General features: G+C 35.2%; 1 protein-coding gene and 1 pseudogene across 2 annotated transcripts in view; both read left to right on the forward strand.

The window, feature by feature from the left end:
- The window catches only part of Ppp3ca (protein phosphatase 3 catalytic subunit alpha), a 238,995-nt gene that overhangs the window by 131,716 nt on the left and 88,878 nt on the right, over positions 1–18,401 (forward strand). The window lies entirely within an intron of this gene.
- On the forward strand, positions 15,721–15,998 carry LOC150047348 (small nuclear ribonucleoprotein E pseudogene; annotated as a pseudogene).

The following is an 18,401-nucleotide window of genomic DNA, read 5'->3' on the forward strand; positions in this document are numbered from 1 at the left end:
GTAGAGCTCTAGCTTTGAGAAAGTCCAAGGAGAGTGCTCAGGCCCCTCAACCCAGGACTGGCAAAAATAAAAATAAATAAGTAAATGTATAACTTAAAATGAAGATAAATAAGGGAAGGGGGGTGATTGTGGAGGGATGAGTGACAATGTTGAAAGGGGTGGCATTGATCACACTGCATTTATAAGCTGCTTTGCTGAATGGCTTCTCCTTTGTATAGCTACTTAAAAATAATTTTAAAAATATTCAGAAAACAAATACCACTATAAGATCCTTTTATCCTATGAGAATAACATTTATAGCAAAATGTTTTTTGTACAAAATGGAGAAAGAATAGCAAGCCTCCATCAAAGGAATAGTCAGCATTTTTCAGAAATTTTTAAGAAAGAAAATTGTATTTTGATTTTGGAACATCATGTCCATACTTTCTTGTAGAATTAAATATACAGTGTGGTTTTTCTTCGTGCTTAAAGTCCTGGAACACTGAGGCAGACAGGCAAAATTAGACAGCAAGGCCTTTTGAACTTCAAGTTCCAGAGGAAGGAAATCAAAGCTCTTAAGTTTTTTTCTTCTTCATGCTCTGTGTTTCTGTACTGCTTCCTTTCTTCTTTACAGTAAAGAAAATGCTGAAAAAATAGAAGGGAAAATTGTACACAGAAGTTAAGCAAGCATAAAATGATGCTGAGCTTTCCTTTTCAGGTTCAATTTGTAATGATTTTTTTGAGAGGCAAAAAAGATAGTTTTATTAACACACCATTTCTTTTCAAATTCATGTTGTTATTATATTCAAGACACTATTTTTAAAGACAGCATTGTTGTTAGGTTTCATTTAGATTTGATGATGAGCCTTAGACATTATAATATTAAAGAATCCATTTGGAATTCATAAAACAGTAAAGCTTGGGATCCCTGCAGGTGGTGCCTGATTTGAGATGCCATCTGGTGGTATGCATCTGTAATCTAGCTGTACTTGCCATCTCAGACTTATGTCCTGTGTCCATGAAAGACTGCAATGACATGCAAAGATTATTTATTCCCACTTTCAAAGAACAGATCTTTTGTACCTTTCTTTCTGTTTTCTCAAAGCAATACCCATTTGCTTTGTTCTTTACTAGCATGATTATCTGCTTCTTTAGATAAAAACAAAATAAAAGACAATTAGGCTTCAGACATTTTTACCACAGAAATGCATAGACATTCAAGATCATCTTTCAAATCCTAATAGCCTGAGTTGTTGAGTGTGTAAGTGGTAAATCTTGATTGGATATGGGTATATCATAGGGTGACTCACAGATTACCAAAAAAGTCAGAACATGAAGCAGCAGTTATTCCTTTGAAATTCTCTTCATCGTATTTTAAACATTAAAAGCTAACCCCTTCAAAGGTAGACGTTTGCTTAATCGTAACTACTCTTGCCTTTGCTTTCTGCAAGAGATTATATGGTAAGATTTATGAAATATGTATCAAAGCTAGGTGAAAGTTAGCAAATTGTTTGCATTATTGATATAAAATTTCCATTCCACTTGGAAATCTGAATTGTGGCAGTGTTAAAGGCACATTTTTTCCTAATTCCTGACAAAGTAATTAAACTATTAGCCATTAAAGATGCTTCTGAAATTAGAAGAAGCTAACTAAATATGCAGAAGTATCCTTTCTCAGTTGTCCCTCCTGAAATAATGATTCTTTGTTTTTGATCGCTGGCAATCTGGCACAAATATACTATTTTCAGATTTTAATGATTTACTATCAGAATAGCAGTTCATAGAACTACCAAGGATACATTATCTGGGTTTTATATCTTTCAGGAATGAGCAGCTGTAGATTGCTTTCTGACATTTAAGTCAAAAGAATAGTGCAAGATTTATCAGTGACAATTCTTTTCTCTTTCCCTTGGTGACTGTAGACGATTTCAGAATGTTTCATTGTAAACCTTTTTGTTAAAGTTTTCTAGAAAGATCGGGTTCTCTTAATAACAATGTCAATAGTCTTTGAATGAGGGAACACTATACAAATCACAAATGTAGCTGAAGAAAAGAAGAAATTGTAGGCTAAGGGATGCTGTATCAGAACAATATGTATTGATTGGCCTCAGATATACCTTTATTCTTTTGCATACAATGAAGAAATATAAACCATTTTCAGACAGTAGTTAATATTTTGTTTTATTTAAAGCAGAAAGTCAAATTAATTTTAATTCTGGAAGATAAATCTATTAGGTGCTCAATTTTATAGATGAAAAAATTGGGGCCAAAAGTGTTGCCTAGTAGTAGAATATTTGTCTAGTATGTACGAATCCAGAAGTGGCTCAAGTGGTAGAAAGCTCAAGGACAGTGCCTGGGCCCTGGCCAAAAAGAGAGGGGGGGGGAGGGAGAGAGGGAGGGAGAGAGAGAGGGAGAGAGAGGGAGAGAGAGGGAGAGGGAGAGGGAGAGAGAGAGAGAGAGAGAGAGAGAGAGAGAGAGAGAGAGAGAGAGAGAGAGAGAGAGAGAGGGGAAGAGGAAGAGAGAGAAAATTGAGGCATCGATTTACAGAGTTAGTCCATGATTTCAGATTCAATGAATTTATATTCTAGAAAATTCTGGCCTGTCATTATAGTGTGTGTGTGTGTGTGTGTGCGCGCGCGTGCGCGTGTGCGTGCACGCTAGGCAAGTTTTCCACCCCTGTGCTGTATCTCCATTTCTCATTATGGACAGCCAGGCAATGTAGTTTCTGTCCCCTTATGGGCAGGAGGTTGGCCAATCATACCTGATTATAATCTTAAATAGGAAGTTTTCTGATGTCATGAAACTAATGCTTTGAAACAAGTATCTATCAATACTTTCACTGTAAGCAGCCAAATTATTCCCTGCATATCATACGACTTTTAGACAAGGACAGTTACTGATAGTGAATCCATTTATCAATTAGAATTTTTCGAAAGCCTAGTAATGTTTTAAACATGAATGAATACATGCATACTGTTTTTTTTTCTTTCCTTTTCCCACATGGTCTTTTGTCTACACTTCAGCTTTACAGGTATTGATTTGAAATGACAAGGAATATTAGATATGTGGAAACAAATTATAAACATTTAAAATTCTAACAATATCCCTCAAAGAAATTAACTTTAAACCTCATTTTTTACTGGCTTTCCTACTGAACTCTAAAATGATTTTCTTCTTTGTTCTTTCTCTTCCCCTAAAATACTGGTTAAGTAGTATTCATTGCAAAGTCCATTGGTAAAAGAAACCAACAGTTTATTTGCTTGATTCTTAACTGATTTTTTTTTACTTTTTTTTCTGGTTAGAAGAAAATTGATATACAAGTTTGAGGACCAGGAAAATTTCATGATAATGGTTAGTTATCTTTTAAAATGTATTTTGATCCTCCTTTTTTGCTGAACTCAGGAATGGCTTCTTCCCTTCTTTAGGGGGCTCTTTTTTCCCCATTTCTGCATACCTGCCATAATTCCCTTCACGAATGACTCAGATTCCTGCCCAAGATAGAGTGCCCTGCCCTTGTCTCACCCTTGATAAAGCACCTAGTGCTTGTCCTGCATACCCACAGCTAAAGAATGATAAGGAGCATATTTTAGACTCCTAAGACATGCCTTGCAATTCACCCAGGGCTGTATGCCCTGTAAAGGACAGCCTGGTGAGCTTGCTTCTATTGCTAATCACTCTGATAGGGAGGCACTCGGTCAGAACAACTGCAGTTTGATCCCCAGTAGTAATTTAATTTTTTTAAAGAAAAAACTGAAGTTAATCTTGCTAATAGTATATTTTATATAACTTAAGCTATAAATATTGTCATTTTAACATGTATCTTATAGGTTATTGAAATACATACCTTCCCTTCTCTGTTTAAACCTTTGAATTATGACTTATTTTCTCATAGCAGTACATTTTATTCTGACTCACCAGGTTCAAAGTGCTCAATGATTGCATGTGGCTAGGGGCTACCATCGTGGATATAAGAGTTATGGAGGAAGAAACTGAAGCTTGGCAAGTTACATATCTGTGGTACACATTCCTGATAAATCAAAACAGGCTACCCAGCCTAGGCCTCAGTTCAGCACCTTATATTTCCTCTGGCACTTTGAGACTCTTCATCTGTACCTGTCTTTATCTATATCACATCTAATCAGCATAGTCATAGTTTCTTCTCTACTTACTGTTTCAGTTGAACATATATAATTAGGTTCTATTGTCTTTCATTCCATGTTCATTCCATGATCAGAAAGTCACAAACCCCTAGACATCTATGAGAATCACTTGTCTTCTGTTTCCTGACATAGCTGTCATTATCTTTGTGAGTTCATGCCTTTAACAAGGCACTATTTGTTACTTCTATTTGGCAGAAACTATATTCTATTTACAATTCTTCTGGTCTGTACCCTCACACACACTATTTTATGCTCTCAAGTGATCTTGCACAAAAATACCCTATTCATTTCATTAGGGTGCAATTTTGATTACCACTCCATTACTCAGAAAGCATCTCTGACTCATCATTCCTTATGGTAATAATTCTAGAAGCAGTGGAGCGAGAGTCATCGAGTAAGTGTGTCTTGATGTATGAGGAATCTAGTAGAGGAGAGCAGTAGGATGCTACAGCAAACATGTAGGAAAGCAAGCCATGCAACACACTTGCTGCCAACACTGCCATCTTTTGTGGAATGACTTTCACAAAACATCAGGCAGAAAAAGCTTGTATCAAGAAAGGAGATGCAATGTGTATAATAATACAGATTTTTATTATATGCAATTTCCTAATAGACTTCTCTATGTTTGCTTTGATGCATGTCTGTAGTATTAATTTAGTTTTATTATGTGTAGGGAAACACATCCAATGTTCATTTGATCATAGGGTTTTAAGAAGATATAAAGGAAGCAAAATTTTTTTAGCAGTTTTTAATAAGGGGACACCATAAACTACTGTTCTATAGGACTGAGTCTGTTCAATTTATTATCTCCTAATAAATATTCTCTAAGTGATTCAGATTACCAGCCAACTAGACCAAAGGCTAAAATTTCCTAATATTCTATTTATTTATCATCTGTCTGTCTGTCTGTCTCTATCTGTCTAGCTATGATTAACTTACCTAATCAGAGTTCTGATTGAGGGGGTTTGGGCAAAAGTGATATCTCTGCTTTGAACACATCAACCCGTAAGAATTATAATACATTCTTATTACCCTTTCCGCCTCTTACCAGTATATACATAGGATCCTGACCATAAGACAGAAGTAGTATTGAGTCTGGTGATGCATCGTCATAGAAGGATTTGTACATCCCAGCATTGTGTATTTTCCCATTAGACCAAGTTACTTAAAATTTTTTTAAAAAATGGTTCTCATTTAAGCCATTGTATAAGCCATTATACAATGGAGAACCTATGTTCTAATATGAAATAAGAATCAACTGATATCTTCCATAGACATTGTTATGCACATATATAATCCTAAATACTACCATAGGAACTACCATTTTCGAGGTAGAGGCTAATGTATTGTTCTTTTAAAAAAATGAATATAGATTATTTTGTTTCTCCACCATAGGATATATAATGGAATTTCTATTACTTGAAGTATGTCTTCTGTTTTTTTTTTCCTTTGACTTAAATTCTATACATTTCTCAAGAGGAGGCTCAAGGCTATGTCCTCTGAGATTTCCTTGATCTTCAAATCACAAGATTTTCCCTTTTCCTTATATTACGTAGCAACTTGTTTCTTACGTTTGCTATCTAATGATATAGATTACAAATTCCTCATGGAAAATCACTGTATCTGAAACTTATCAAAAGCAACCATATTATCTATCCCAGTGCCTGCATTTATTAGATGCTTAATAATTGTTTAATTTTATTTGATTTTGCTGAATATCAGTGAAATGTTAGTTTATCATTTAACTTAGCAGTCCTGGATATCCTTTTATATATTACCTTTTTAAGGTAAGATTGGACTGCTTTCATCTTTGTCCAGTTTCATCATCTTAGAAATAAAGGAAAGCATAGCATAGCTCAATGTGATCACTTACAATGAGTAAATAATCTCCTGAGAGGTAGTTTAGCCCAAATTCTACATTTTGCTCATGAGACACAAGCAAACTATTGTCAACTCTTTATTTTGATAGGCTTCCTAGTAATCATGATAATTATTATAACAACTTTCTTATGCAATTCAGCTTATCTTACACTTGTAATTTCATAATTTTTTACACAGAGATTTGGTAATGGGTGAAAATTCTTAATTGTTGAGCTTTCATAGAAGTATAATATATTTTTAGTAAAAAAATTTTTTTTCATATCCAAAAAATTCAATTTTATCCAATATAGAGAAAAATTAGAAAAACATGTGTCCAGCTATTAGAAAAGAATATCTAATCATATTCATTCTCATATTTGAGAGATGACCATCATTATTATTGAAATACTAATCCTCTTGATCAGAGCCTTTAAATATAATAGCTTTTTATTTCATCTAACCTGTCCTTTGCAATGTATTCCTATGTTATATGTCAACTGTGCATTTTGTGCTGACTACCTACCAAGTGTGATGGGCGTTCCCTGTATGCTTTTATCAGATCCTGTACACTTTGAGATCTTAAATTATAGCTAGTGAAAAGAAGAAAAACAATTTATATAACTTTCAAGAGTTTCTTTTGGTGATTTGAAGTTTTAATTTATGTGTTTCATTTATGCATTATTTTCGCTGAACTTGGTATATTAGTTTTATGGGTTGTTTGTTGTTGTTGTTATGTGGTGTGAATTCATGGCTTGGGCGCTGTCCTTGAGCTCTTTGTCTCAAGGCTTGCACTCTACCACTTTGAGCCACAGCACCACCTTCGGATTTCTGGTGGTTAATTGGAAATGAAGATTCTCATAAACTTTTCTGCCCAGGCTGGCTTTAAATCACAGTTAGCTCTCAGCGGCATAAATAGCTAAGATTACAGGTGTAAGTCAACAGCGCCTGACTACATTAGTTTCTTTGAGTATCTTTTTAAAAGTATCCTCAGTTGTTAAGAGTATCTAATATTTCCTTTGATATTTAATTTTCCAGCTTGATTATCATTACTATAAGTAGCTGTATTATATTGGAATATAATAGTGTCATATATGCTGTGTTAATTTTCTATTTTGACATGGTGACCATAAATTTATGACGTTGCATCAATTAAAAAGAATGTTCTCATCAAAAGTTAGCGAAGGAGGCATATAATAATATTATTTCCAGAGTGTATTTTAAACTACTAAGCCAGAACCTTATCAGAACCATATTATTTCTAACATAAGTGTGACCTTGAATATTTAATTAATCATTTAGCTTAAGTTGTAGGCAGCTCTAAAATTTCCCAGTAATGCAATTGAATCCATTATTACCTAAGTTATTATGCCAGTAAGATACAATTGTAATCATTTATTTGAAGCAGAATGTTAGCTATAATTTCTAGAGAGGACCAACATTGGAAAATATTAGTCAAGACTTGCAAATAACAGCAACATTAAAATATAACTTCTCTGCTCATTTGTTATTTTCTGTAGAACATACCTGATGAAATATGATGGTGACCATTTTAAAATGGCCAGTGGAGAAAATAATTTCTTTAGTTGCTAGGATCACAGGCATATACTACTGAGTCCAACTTTCCTCTGTTGAGACAGTTTCAGGGCTTTTCTGCCAGGGTTGTATTGGAACTGTGAGCTTCCCATTCTCGGCCTCCCACATAGCTTGTGAGGAGATATTCATGTACCATTGCATCCAGCTAGGGGTTGAAAAATGGTCTTTGTTGTTTGTTAGCAAGAATAAGCACTTACTTTTGCAGTCCTCAATATAATACTCAGTGCTTTCTTGATATTTGTCCATCTGGGGCAAATCAAAAAATCACTATTATAATTTATGACACAATATTCAAAAGTTCATCTCAGAGGATTTTAGAAACTATTGTGTTGAGTACGTTTCCTTAGCACCTGAATTCTGCTCTCTAGGTGACTCATTTATGAGTTGCTTTTGACATTTGTTTTAGTTCCAAGTGAAAGTACAGTTATTTCAGTTAAGGATCTCCTTATTACTAAACTAAACTTGAATGAAGAGGGAAAAAAAAAGACATAACCTTGTCTTTGAGTTTTACAGGAAAAGGAAACTAATGGTGTTTTTGGAAACTAACTTCTAAAACAGCAAGGAAGAGTAAGGAATGGTATGAATCAGGAGAGGTCCAAAGTATGTGCCCACTGTGACATTTCCTTCTTGTAATTCATGAGAAGATTATTGTAGGTTAGCACAAGCCCTGTTCAGTTTAGAGTCTCTTGATGTCTTTCTTACTAAAATGAAACAGACCCAAAGACAATTATATGTAACTTCAAAGTGATTCTCTTGATTATCAACTTAAACTTAATCAGAGATCTCTCCAGCTAACCCTTTGAAACAGAAGTGGTGTATTGGTTTCCTGAACATTTCAGAATCACTAATTTACTTTTTGTGAGTTTTTCACTATTCCAAATAATTTCGGTCATTAACATGAGCATATTTTTTTCCTTCAGAGGTTAATTGCAACAAGTTTTGTTCTTCAAACATAGGCACGTTTACATTCTTCTTATATAAATAAGTGAATCCACTTCTTTTTAGTCAGTAACAAGCTATTGTGGCTCTAGAAATAGTATTGGGTAAAGAAGTATGAATTACAAGGAAAGGACTCTGATATATAGCAAGTAGTTACTCGTGTTTTATTGGATGTTGACTATGTTTTGCTATGATAGGTGGAAGGGTTTATAGTAAATGTATATTATAGTATGCAATGAACAGTTAATACTTTCCCTCTTTTTTCTCTTTCTTGTCCCTCTCCTCTTTAGGAGGAAATCCTCTGGGATTGAACACTACAAGCCTTGCTCATGCCGGGCACATGCACAAGCCTAATGTACGTTAGTAAGCCCTGGCCGTACTGGGTCAGTGATTGCCCTGTGCATTGGATTTTCACTGTGCTTATTTTCCTGCTATGCACATCCAATTTTACTTTTGTAAGAAAAATACTTAGAGAGCACTCTTAGAAAGCTCCTGGATTTCCAGATGTGGTAGCATCATGAAGTGGAGTTATAGCAGTGTGCCAATGTCAAGAGCATTGCTTAGAGTGAAGCTAGAATAAATACAGTATCTTCCAGATCCTCAAGGCTCTTACTATGTCCCATGGTTGTTATTTTTGTTTCCTTCTGAACAGCAATGGCTTTGTAACATGTAGCATGTTGCAATGTAACATGCAGCATCTGTAACATGTTAATGTTACCTTTACAGTTTAACTGTGTTGGTGTTATTAGAGTTGAACATATTTTTATACAGTTGATAAATTTCATGTTATTCTTTAGCTGTAAGTTGGAGATTTTTCTCCTGTCAGTCTAAATCTAACTGGCTCTTTCTTCTGCCCTTAAGTAAAGTAATCCCTTAAAGTTCTTTTCATTTTGCCCCTGACCGGGTGTTTTCCTACACTTCTTACATCACATGTGGCAACAGGATGGATAATGACCTGAGAGGTATGTTTGTCTGCTTCCTAATTATCCCCATTTAACATATCCCTCCTCTTTCCTCATAATTACCATGAAATGGCTTAAGGTTTTTGTGGAGACCACATAATGCTAGTGGGCTCTCCCACAATGATCTACTCTCATTTTCCTGTGGAAAATGGAATAAAATACCATGGTCTTAGTTTCCCAAAGTTACACCTCTGTGTGGTAGAGCCAACCTTATATTTGTACTGAGGTTTCCTCCTGCCTTCCTTGTTGGTTTGAAAGGAAGAAAACATAAGCCATATAATGAATGTTGTTCTTAAGGTTATCTCTCATCTCTTTTTCTGTCCCATGGTTATCTCATATTGTTTACAATATCTCACTTTGTTACCTGATATATCGGATATATTTGTATTTGGTTATTTGAAATTGGATAGGGAACGGGGGGGAAAACAAGATGAGGGGTGGGGGGGGGAGGGAAATGGGGACCAAGACATGTGAAAGGTATCAATGTATGTAAATTAATGCACGATCTATCTGGCAAATATGATGTAACCCTTCTATTAATTACAATAAAAATATATGCAAAAGAAAGACCATACATACTCAGGACCATAGTTGTTTTCTTTCTTTCCACTGTTTGGGACACGTTCAAGTACACTTTAAAAAATGAATGTTATGAGCATACTCTTAGGGCAGGAATGAAAATGCAAAACTCCACTTTACACTTACAATGCCATTTATCACAGTGAATCCCAGGAAATGGAAACATTGGATTTTTTTGGTTGGTGGTAATGGTAGTGGAGATGCCATTTCTTTTAGCTTTTTAATTTCTTTTCTGCCTTTTTTCTTCTGAAAGGGAGTACCAGGGGTCACAGAAATGGAGAAAGGGTTAACACAATGCAGTCATGGTACTCAGTAGATACTATATAGAAAATGAACTCTGTTATTTGGGGTAAGGGCAGCAAGAGGAAACAGAGAAAAAATAAAGGAAGGGGTGGCATTGTCCAAAAAGAAATATTCTCAATATTTTCATTACCTGACTTATGAATGGTAACTCCTCCCTGCAAGGATTTTATATTAAAGGTATTTCAATATCTGTATATATTGTATGTGGTCTCTTTTATATGCTCCCACCCTTTTATCTTAGTCATGTTCTTACTATTAACATGAGCATTGTTAATGTTACATTCTTTTAGCTAACTGTTGAATGGGGAGTTGTTTTTGTTGACAAACCTTGAATTTGTTCAAAGGAAAATGTTTTTGCCCAAATTCTACTTTAAAATTCAGGCTCACAGCAGGCACCACGTGAATCTGCTCCTGTATTTGCCTCTGCATATCCTGATGCTGCTACTTTGCAAAGTTCAGAACTTGTAAAGACCTGTTCTAAATAAGATAAATACCTTTTCTGAATCATCAATAAAAGGGCAATTGTTGCAGCTCGAAATAACTGCAGAAATCACAAACTTTCAATCTCTATCAGTCTTCTCATACAACTACCTGCCCACCACACATCCATACAGTCCCCTCAGAAACATAGCTAGGCCTGCTGATATTTTTATTTACAAGTCTCATTGCCTCATCACCTCACATAAATAACAAACATGTAATTCCATTAGTTTCTGCAGGCCTTCTTGGGGCCCTGGCCCTGCTTTACTGCCTGTACTACTTTGCTTCTTCATTGAGAGGCAGAGGCAGTAAAGTAGGAGGAGTCTGAGGAAGGTGTGGCTTGTACCTGTCAGATGAATTCCCATAGATCTACCTGTAAATATCCAGGCAACTTTTTCTGAGAGCAAAGCAAACTAATGTGTGACTATGTGGTGAATTCATTTAATTAGACTGAATTATGAAAATAAAGTCCAGTTGCAATTTTGTAACCTTTGTTTTTAACAACATCCTTATAAAAGCTATTGTAGGGAGGCTGTGGGTTTTAGAAGGGAAAAACATAGAGACATGTTTCATATGTCTTTGGGGAAAGAGAAAGCAAGTGAACTCTCTACTGTAAAGCACTATCTGTCCTGATTTAAGGATTAACTTCACCCTCTCCTTGGATTACATGGAATTAGATCCAAGACTCAAGACTCGTAGTAGAAGGGGCCACACCTGCTCAGACAGAATCTGAAATACAGAAGAGGAAAGGGAAGTAAGAATACTTTTTATGGGCATTTAGTCACAAGGGAACTGTGACTAAACTGTGTATGTGTGAGTCACAGTGTTAATTCCTCTATCAGTGTTAGCATATTCAAGTCCCTTAAAAGCCCCACAATATGGTAGTTAATTTAGCACCACCTATATACCTGGCATTCATCTAAGTATTACAGAGATTAAAAGAGAAATATTTATGTTTTGTATTTCTATTTTGTTTGCCAGAGTTGTTAGTAAAGAGTAGTTAGAAAAAATTCCTATGCAAAGTAGTGAGTAGGTGTCGTGTCAGATTCTAACCTAGCCCTGTTTTTAATGACTTTGAAACTTTATAAACAAGTTATTTGGTCTTTCCGTGCTCTAGTTTCTAGAAGAATAAGGTTAATAACAGTTTTGTAAGGGAAAAAGAAAGGAAGAAAATCAAGAGTGTACAGTAGGACTTAATTATGGTCAAGTAGTAGAACTTTTCATGAAAATTTTCTTAATTACTGGTGTTTATCTGTGCTGTAATCTCCATTGAAGATGCCTTCTAAAAGAATTGGTCTTAAGCTAGAGTGTGTATCACAACTGACTACAGAACTTTTTCTCCTGCATCTGGCTAGGTCCTCTTACCCAGTAACTCTGACCTCTACCTTTCAGAGGCTTCATATATCAATATGATGATACTCCGTAGTAAAAAAAGCTTCATCATTTTCAGATAGCACAAAAGGAGTTTACAGGGCCAGGTATGGTGGCTCATACTTGTAAAACCAAATACTTGGGAGCAGAGATTGTGTGTGTCACATTTCAGGGTCATCCTTGACAATGAGTTAGACACCTCTCCTCACCCCCAATCTCAAAAAACAAGCTAGGCACAGTGGTTCATGTCTAGGATCTTACTTCTCTTAGAGGCACAGGTAGGATTGTGGTCTGGGGTCAACCTAAGACCTTATCTTAAAAAAAAATTAGGTAATGCTGGGAGTTTGGCCTAGTGGTAGAGTGCTTGCTTGGCATCCACGTAGACCCAGGTTCAATTCTTCAGTACCACATACATAGAAAAAGCCAGAAATGGTGCTGTGGCTCCAGTGGTAGTGCTCTAGCCTTGAGAAAGCCCAAGGACAGTGCTCAGGCCCTGAATTCAAGGCACAGGACTTGGAGAATGGCTTAAGTGATGGATCACCTGCCTAGCAGTTGCCCCATCCCTAAAAATTATGTACATGTTAGGGCAGAAATGTAAACTAGTATTACTGTGTACTGCTCTCTGGTGAGTATTGCCGCCTACTTGGAATCATAGTCAATGTGGTTAATGCACACACACACACACACACACACACACACACACACACACACACACAGATTCTTGTAGACTCCAATTAATTGTTGTTCTCTACAGGATTTAATTTTTAATTTTTTAACACCAAAATGATTATTTGTCCAAATAAGTTGGAACATGAGCTTTTTGAGGACATGAACATTTTTGGCTGATATCATTGTCTTATTCACATAGAATAGATGCTCACTGAGAGTTTTAATGAATTGAGCTAAGCTTGAGAATGTGACCATATTTTAAAAGGAATATGAAATCTATTTGAGTTTCAGAAAAGAAAGATGAAAGTTGATTATTATATGCTGAATAAAATTCTGATCTGCATATACCTCAGAAAGACTCAGAGCCATAGAGAATAGAAGGTAGGTATGAGATGCAATCAAGTGTGGTGAACATCTAGCAAACTTGAAAGCTCTTCCTATTTTTATTTTTAATTTTGTTTTTACCACCTCTCACTCCGCTCCTATGGTGCTCTCATGCTTTTCTCCCCTTCTGCTCTCAACTCCTTTCCCAATAAATCCTACTTAATTCCACTCAATAAAATGTTCATTAGTTTTGTTTCTTTTTTTTTTAATTTTCACAGTACCATTAAAATAATTTAGAAGAGTTATAGCCTTTAGTGGCCAAGAGATTAAAGCTGAGAATTTTGGATTCTTTCTGTAATTTACCTGTGTTGGTTTTCTATGGGTAATATCCTATAAAAAGTAAGAAAATATATTTCCTCTGTTTTTGTGTTTCTAAATATAATTAAGGGAAATAATCTTAGTGTGATTTGTTTTAATGTCACTAATGTTTTGTGATTGTAGTTGGTAACCTAAAATTGTTAAATAATTATCTAAGGGTTAGCAGAGGTTATTTATTTCTAATCCGGTGTTACCATTTTTCAGTGGATTGTGTTGAAGACAATGTTGGTCATGTAGCCAATTCAGTTAAAGAATTGCATTTTGTGTAGAAAATTATAGAAATACAAGAGTTTCTGTAGCTGTTTAACAGAGGCAAACTATAGGATCCCATCCATAAATCGCTGTGCAAATCTAAAAAGAAATAATGAAGTGCATGGCAGTCTTGTATCATGCAGTCTCGAAAGTCTTCCTAATACTGACTCCCCTAACTTAAACTCAAAATCAATTTATTCTTATTTGTTTCTTTTATTCTTATTTATTTATTACCTCCAATAAGGGCCTTTACAGAAATTCCAGTAAACTTTCTCATTCTAAAGACTGTGGTATCACAGTTTGCCATCATAATGGCTGCTTTTAAGAACTAACCATATTTTTTTTTGTCTTACATAATTCTTTAAATATTTGTCCCACTTCCTTCAATGAATGACACAAATGTATTCATTTGAAAGCATGGAAGTTTAGAATTTGACTGAAGGAAAATTATTACTCACTTACTTTTCTGCTGAATTCAGGTTAAAATGTTCAGTTTCAAGTGAAGAGGAGGCAAGGGTTCCTGACTAGCAAATAGCAAGACTTTAATACAAACCCTAGAACTACCACCAGCAACCCCTCCTCCCACACACTAAAGAAGTAGACTGCCTTGTGTACTTGAAGAAAGCTAACAGTTTCTGAAAGTGAAAAGAAAAATTTTAAGAACTTTTTCACCTCGGCAACGCAGGGAGATTATCTAAGAGTGTGAATGAATATTGACTAGCAGTAAAGATTACTTGAAAACATTCCTGTTCTATAAATCAAGAAATAATAATAAAAAAAATATAAAACTCTTTTTTTTCTTTTTTTATTGTGATTAGTAAAAGGGTTACATGGTATTTGCCAGATAGAAGGTGCATTAATTCACATACATTGATACCCTTTCACATGTCTTGGTACCCGTTTCCCTCCCCCCCCACACCCCCCACCCGTCTTGGTTTTCCCCCCTTCCCTATCAAATTTCAAATATCCAAATACAAATAAATTCAATATATCAGATAACAAAGTGAGATACTATACCAATATGAGATAACCAAGGGACAGCAAAGGAGATGAGAGACAACATAGTACATATAAAACTCTTTAAGGGACAGAATGAGGCATGTCTTGGGGCAAGGAATTTTAATCTCAGTGATCAAGATATTACAAACTGTATTTAATGTGTGCACATTCATGTTTATCTGGGAATTCCACTTTTTTCTTTTTCTTTTTTTAGTATGTTGACTGATCAGGAAATTCAACATTAAGGGTTAGGAAAAAGTCATATTTATTTTCCACAAAGCACCAAAGAAACAAATAAGCTATATAGGTAACTAATGTATTTTTTGTTTCTAAAATGAAGGTTAACTATTAAGATAGTTATTTACAGATCTTTGGAAAAATATAAGCTTGCCTAATCAGTACAATACCTGTTACATGCACAGGTGACTGCATAGGCCACTCCCTTTCCTTACAGGAAAGATGAACTTTTCCTTAGATGTTGAAGCCATCCGTTTCTTCCCCTATATTTCTTTGAAATTATTAACTGTGTTTGAATTTTGAAAGCTTCACCAAGAACAGCAAGAACCATGAGGCTATCATTTTTATGTAGAAAAAGATTTTTTTTTGATAGTGTAAAATTCTAATTGTCAACTGAATCTCTTTTCTTAATGTTTGAATTTAAATGATTCTTGAGACTGCCAGTTTTCTTGTGTGGTGTAAAGATCTTCCTGCCAGCCCCTTCCATCTGATGAATATTCCCATAGCAACCCTAAGGCAATCTGCCTCTAAAAATTATAGCTCAAGAAAAATGTATAATATATTATATTATGTTGTAGCATCTAGTGAAAAGACTCACAGGGTGCTGGTTGGTGTGGCCTTTGTAAGATTCCACCATGGCATATTGTGGCCAGGGCCTAAAGGTGCAGAAGTTGATGATACAGCCCGTCAACCTTCTCTTTGGATATTTACAAAATAGATCTCATATTCAGGTGTGGCTCTAGGAGCAACTGAATATGTGGATAGAAGGCTGTGTCATTGGTTTTGATGAATACGTGAACCTGTGTTAGATGATGCAGAAGAAATTCATTCTCAAACAAAGTCAAGGAAACAACTGGGTTGGATCATGCTTAAAGGAGATAATATTACTTTACTACAAAGTGTGTATAACTAGAAATGACCAGTGTAGTGAGAAGTTATTAAGGATCTTATACAGTTGTTTTTTTTTTTTAAGATGTTCTTTGCTGGAAATCTAAGAAAACATCTGTTCATATTGTTTGATGAGCCCTGTTGTTAAGATGTAATGTGCACAGTTCTGATGACCTTGTGTTATCATCAGGTGACAATAAATGTCTTGGGATTTTTTTAAATCATGGGTAATTGAATTTATGGTGATGTTGGGTGCCATGTTAATCAATAAAACATAGTACTTTTTCTTTTTATGGTAAGAATACTTAGAAAGAAACATTTGAATTCTGAGTTGTTATTTTGATCTGCCCCGGGATTCACATTTAATTTTGATGTTAGCAGATCTAATCCCTGAACTCATTTTCTCTATATTTCTGCAACCTGGATGGTTATTATATCTTTGGATACCTTCACTCACACACTTATTCCAAAGAACGTATGCATTTGCCTATTTTAAAAGTATTTTCAAAGAATAGATAAGTGAGCGGGGTGCTGGCGGCCCTGGCCTCTAATCCTAGCTGCTCACGATGCTGAGACCTGAGGATCGCAGTTCAAAGTCAGCCCTGGCATTAAAGTCCATGAGACTCTTATCTCCAGTCAACCACCAGAAAACCAGAAGTGGTGTTATGACTCAAGTGGTAGAGTGCTAGCCTTGAGATGAAGAGCTGAGAGACAGCACCCAAGGCCCAGAGTTCAAATCCCATGACTGACATAAGAAAAAAAAAACAGGCTCTGAGTGTGGGTGAGATTGAGATTGATTGGAATATATTATATATGCATATATTTACAGATTTGTATGCAAATGGAATACATAGAATATGTGTGCATGCATCTAGAATATATACATGTATACATTATATACACATATATACCTACATATATGTATAGAAATGTCACCATGACCTCCCTTATCCCCATATATCTAATACATGTTCATAAAAAATAGATACACTCTTGAATATGCAAAAAGCCAGAAATTGTTTTCTCATTGATAAAAATCACAAGCAAACTGCTATTCGTTTGAAAGGTGTGTTCACAGCTTGTATAAGGCCAATGTGTGGCTTTAGGCAAATCGAGTAATAGCTTGGCTTTATGAAACCAATGAGGGTATTATAAATCGTCTTGCATATTTTGTCTGTGCTATAGCAAGAGTCCATTCAACATAACAGGATATACCAAATACCAGATATTCTATTTGACTATAAATTTATTTCATTTAATATTAACTTCAGATTGTTATTTTTTACTGGGTTAATAAATATTAATGTTTGAAGAGATTTTTTACAAATACAATTAGTTCTTTCCCTGCATCTTTAGATGCAGAGATTTCAGCAAATGAACAAGTTGTTCGTTTTAAGTGAGCCAAAATCTGGAGAGATAGTATAAAATAATTCGCCATCTCTTTCAGTGTATTTCCACTGTGACATAAATATAGGTACTTTAGGATTTTTTTCACCATTTCATCACTATAATCATTACAGAAGTTCGCATTTACCACACTATTAAATTACACAGGACATTGCTCAGTAGTGCGTGGAATGACACTTTTCAACTCCTCATTTTACATTGCTTTCCTTTTCTACTTTCCTACGGTGGCTATCATCTTCTCCTATTTTAATCCCTATAATGCTGACCACCTCAATATTTTATTTTGATTAGACAATTTTCAGTAAGAATCACAAAGAATATTTTACAGATAGCTCCAATTTTTGTAACTCTGAGAATAATCCAGCCCCTTACAGTGGCCCCATTTCTCCGAACAGATGGTTTTGATGTACATATTTCAGGTATCTAGAGCAAGCAGAAAGAGGCAGTCCTGGTTGATACTTATTTTAGAATTAGTCCTACATCTATAAATGTATATTTTTGAAAGATTTCTTTTTGGAGTCATGAAGCTGTCTTTCATAAGATTCTATTATGTGATTGTTCAAAACAGTGACAAGCCAGGATATTGTGGAAGAATTTTTAAATTAGGGTTTCTGAATCAATTTTCATTAATTAAATACATATATTCAATACACCATTATAAAACATTGATTTTTTTTTTGAAAAGCTGTCATCCTTTTGATACCAAAAGGGCCAATCTAGTTTACTAACCTGAAAAGCCAAAGGTAGGAAATGTGATTAGAAGGCTCACCTCCTCTGAATGGAAGGGCTGGGTTATTATAAAATATCTACTATTTTCCTCTGAGATAATGTAAATGCATATCAAATCAGGAGCAGGAAACTGCTGTTGTGTTATCACGGAGCAGAACAGAAAGGTTAGAGAGTGGATCAGAGAGCTAGAGGAGTGAGAGGAGAGAGGGAGAAAACTGGGAGCATATGCTTAGATCCTAAAGGCCCAGAGACCAACACTGGCTTCAGAATCATTGACTTTTTATAACCCCTC

The sequence above is a fragment of the Megascapheus bottae genome, chromosome 23 (genome assembly GCF_031878675.1).
Source record: "Megascapheus bottae isolate mThoBot1 chromosome 23, mThoBot2.hap1, whole genome shotgun sequence".
NCBI lineage: Eukaryota > Metazoa > Chordata > Mammalia > Rodentia > Geomyidae > Megascapheus > Megascapheus bottae.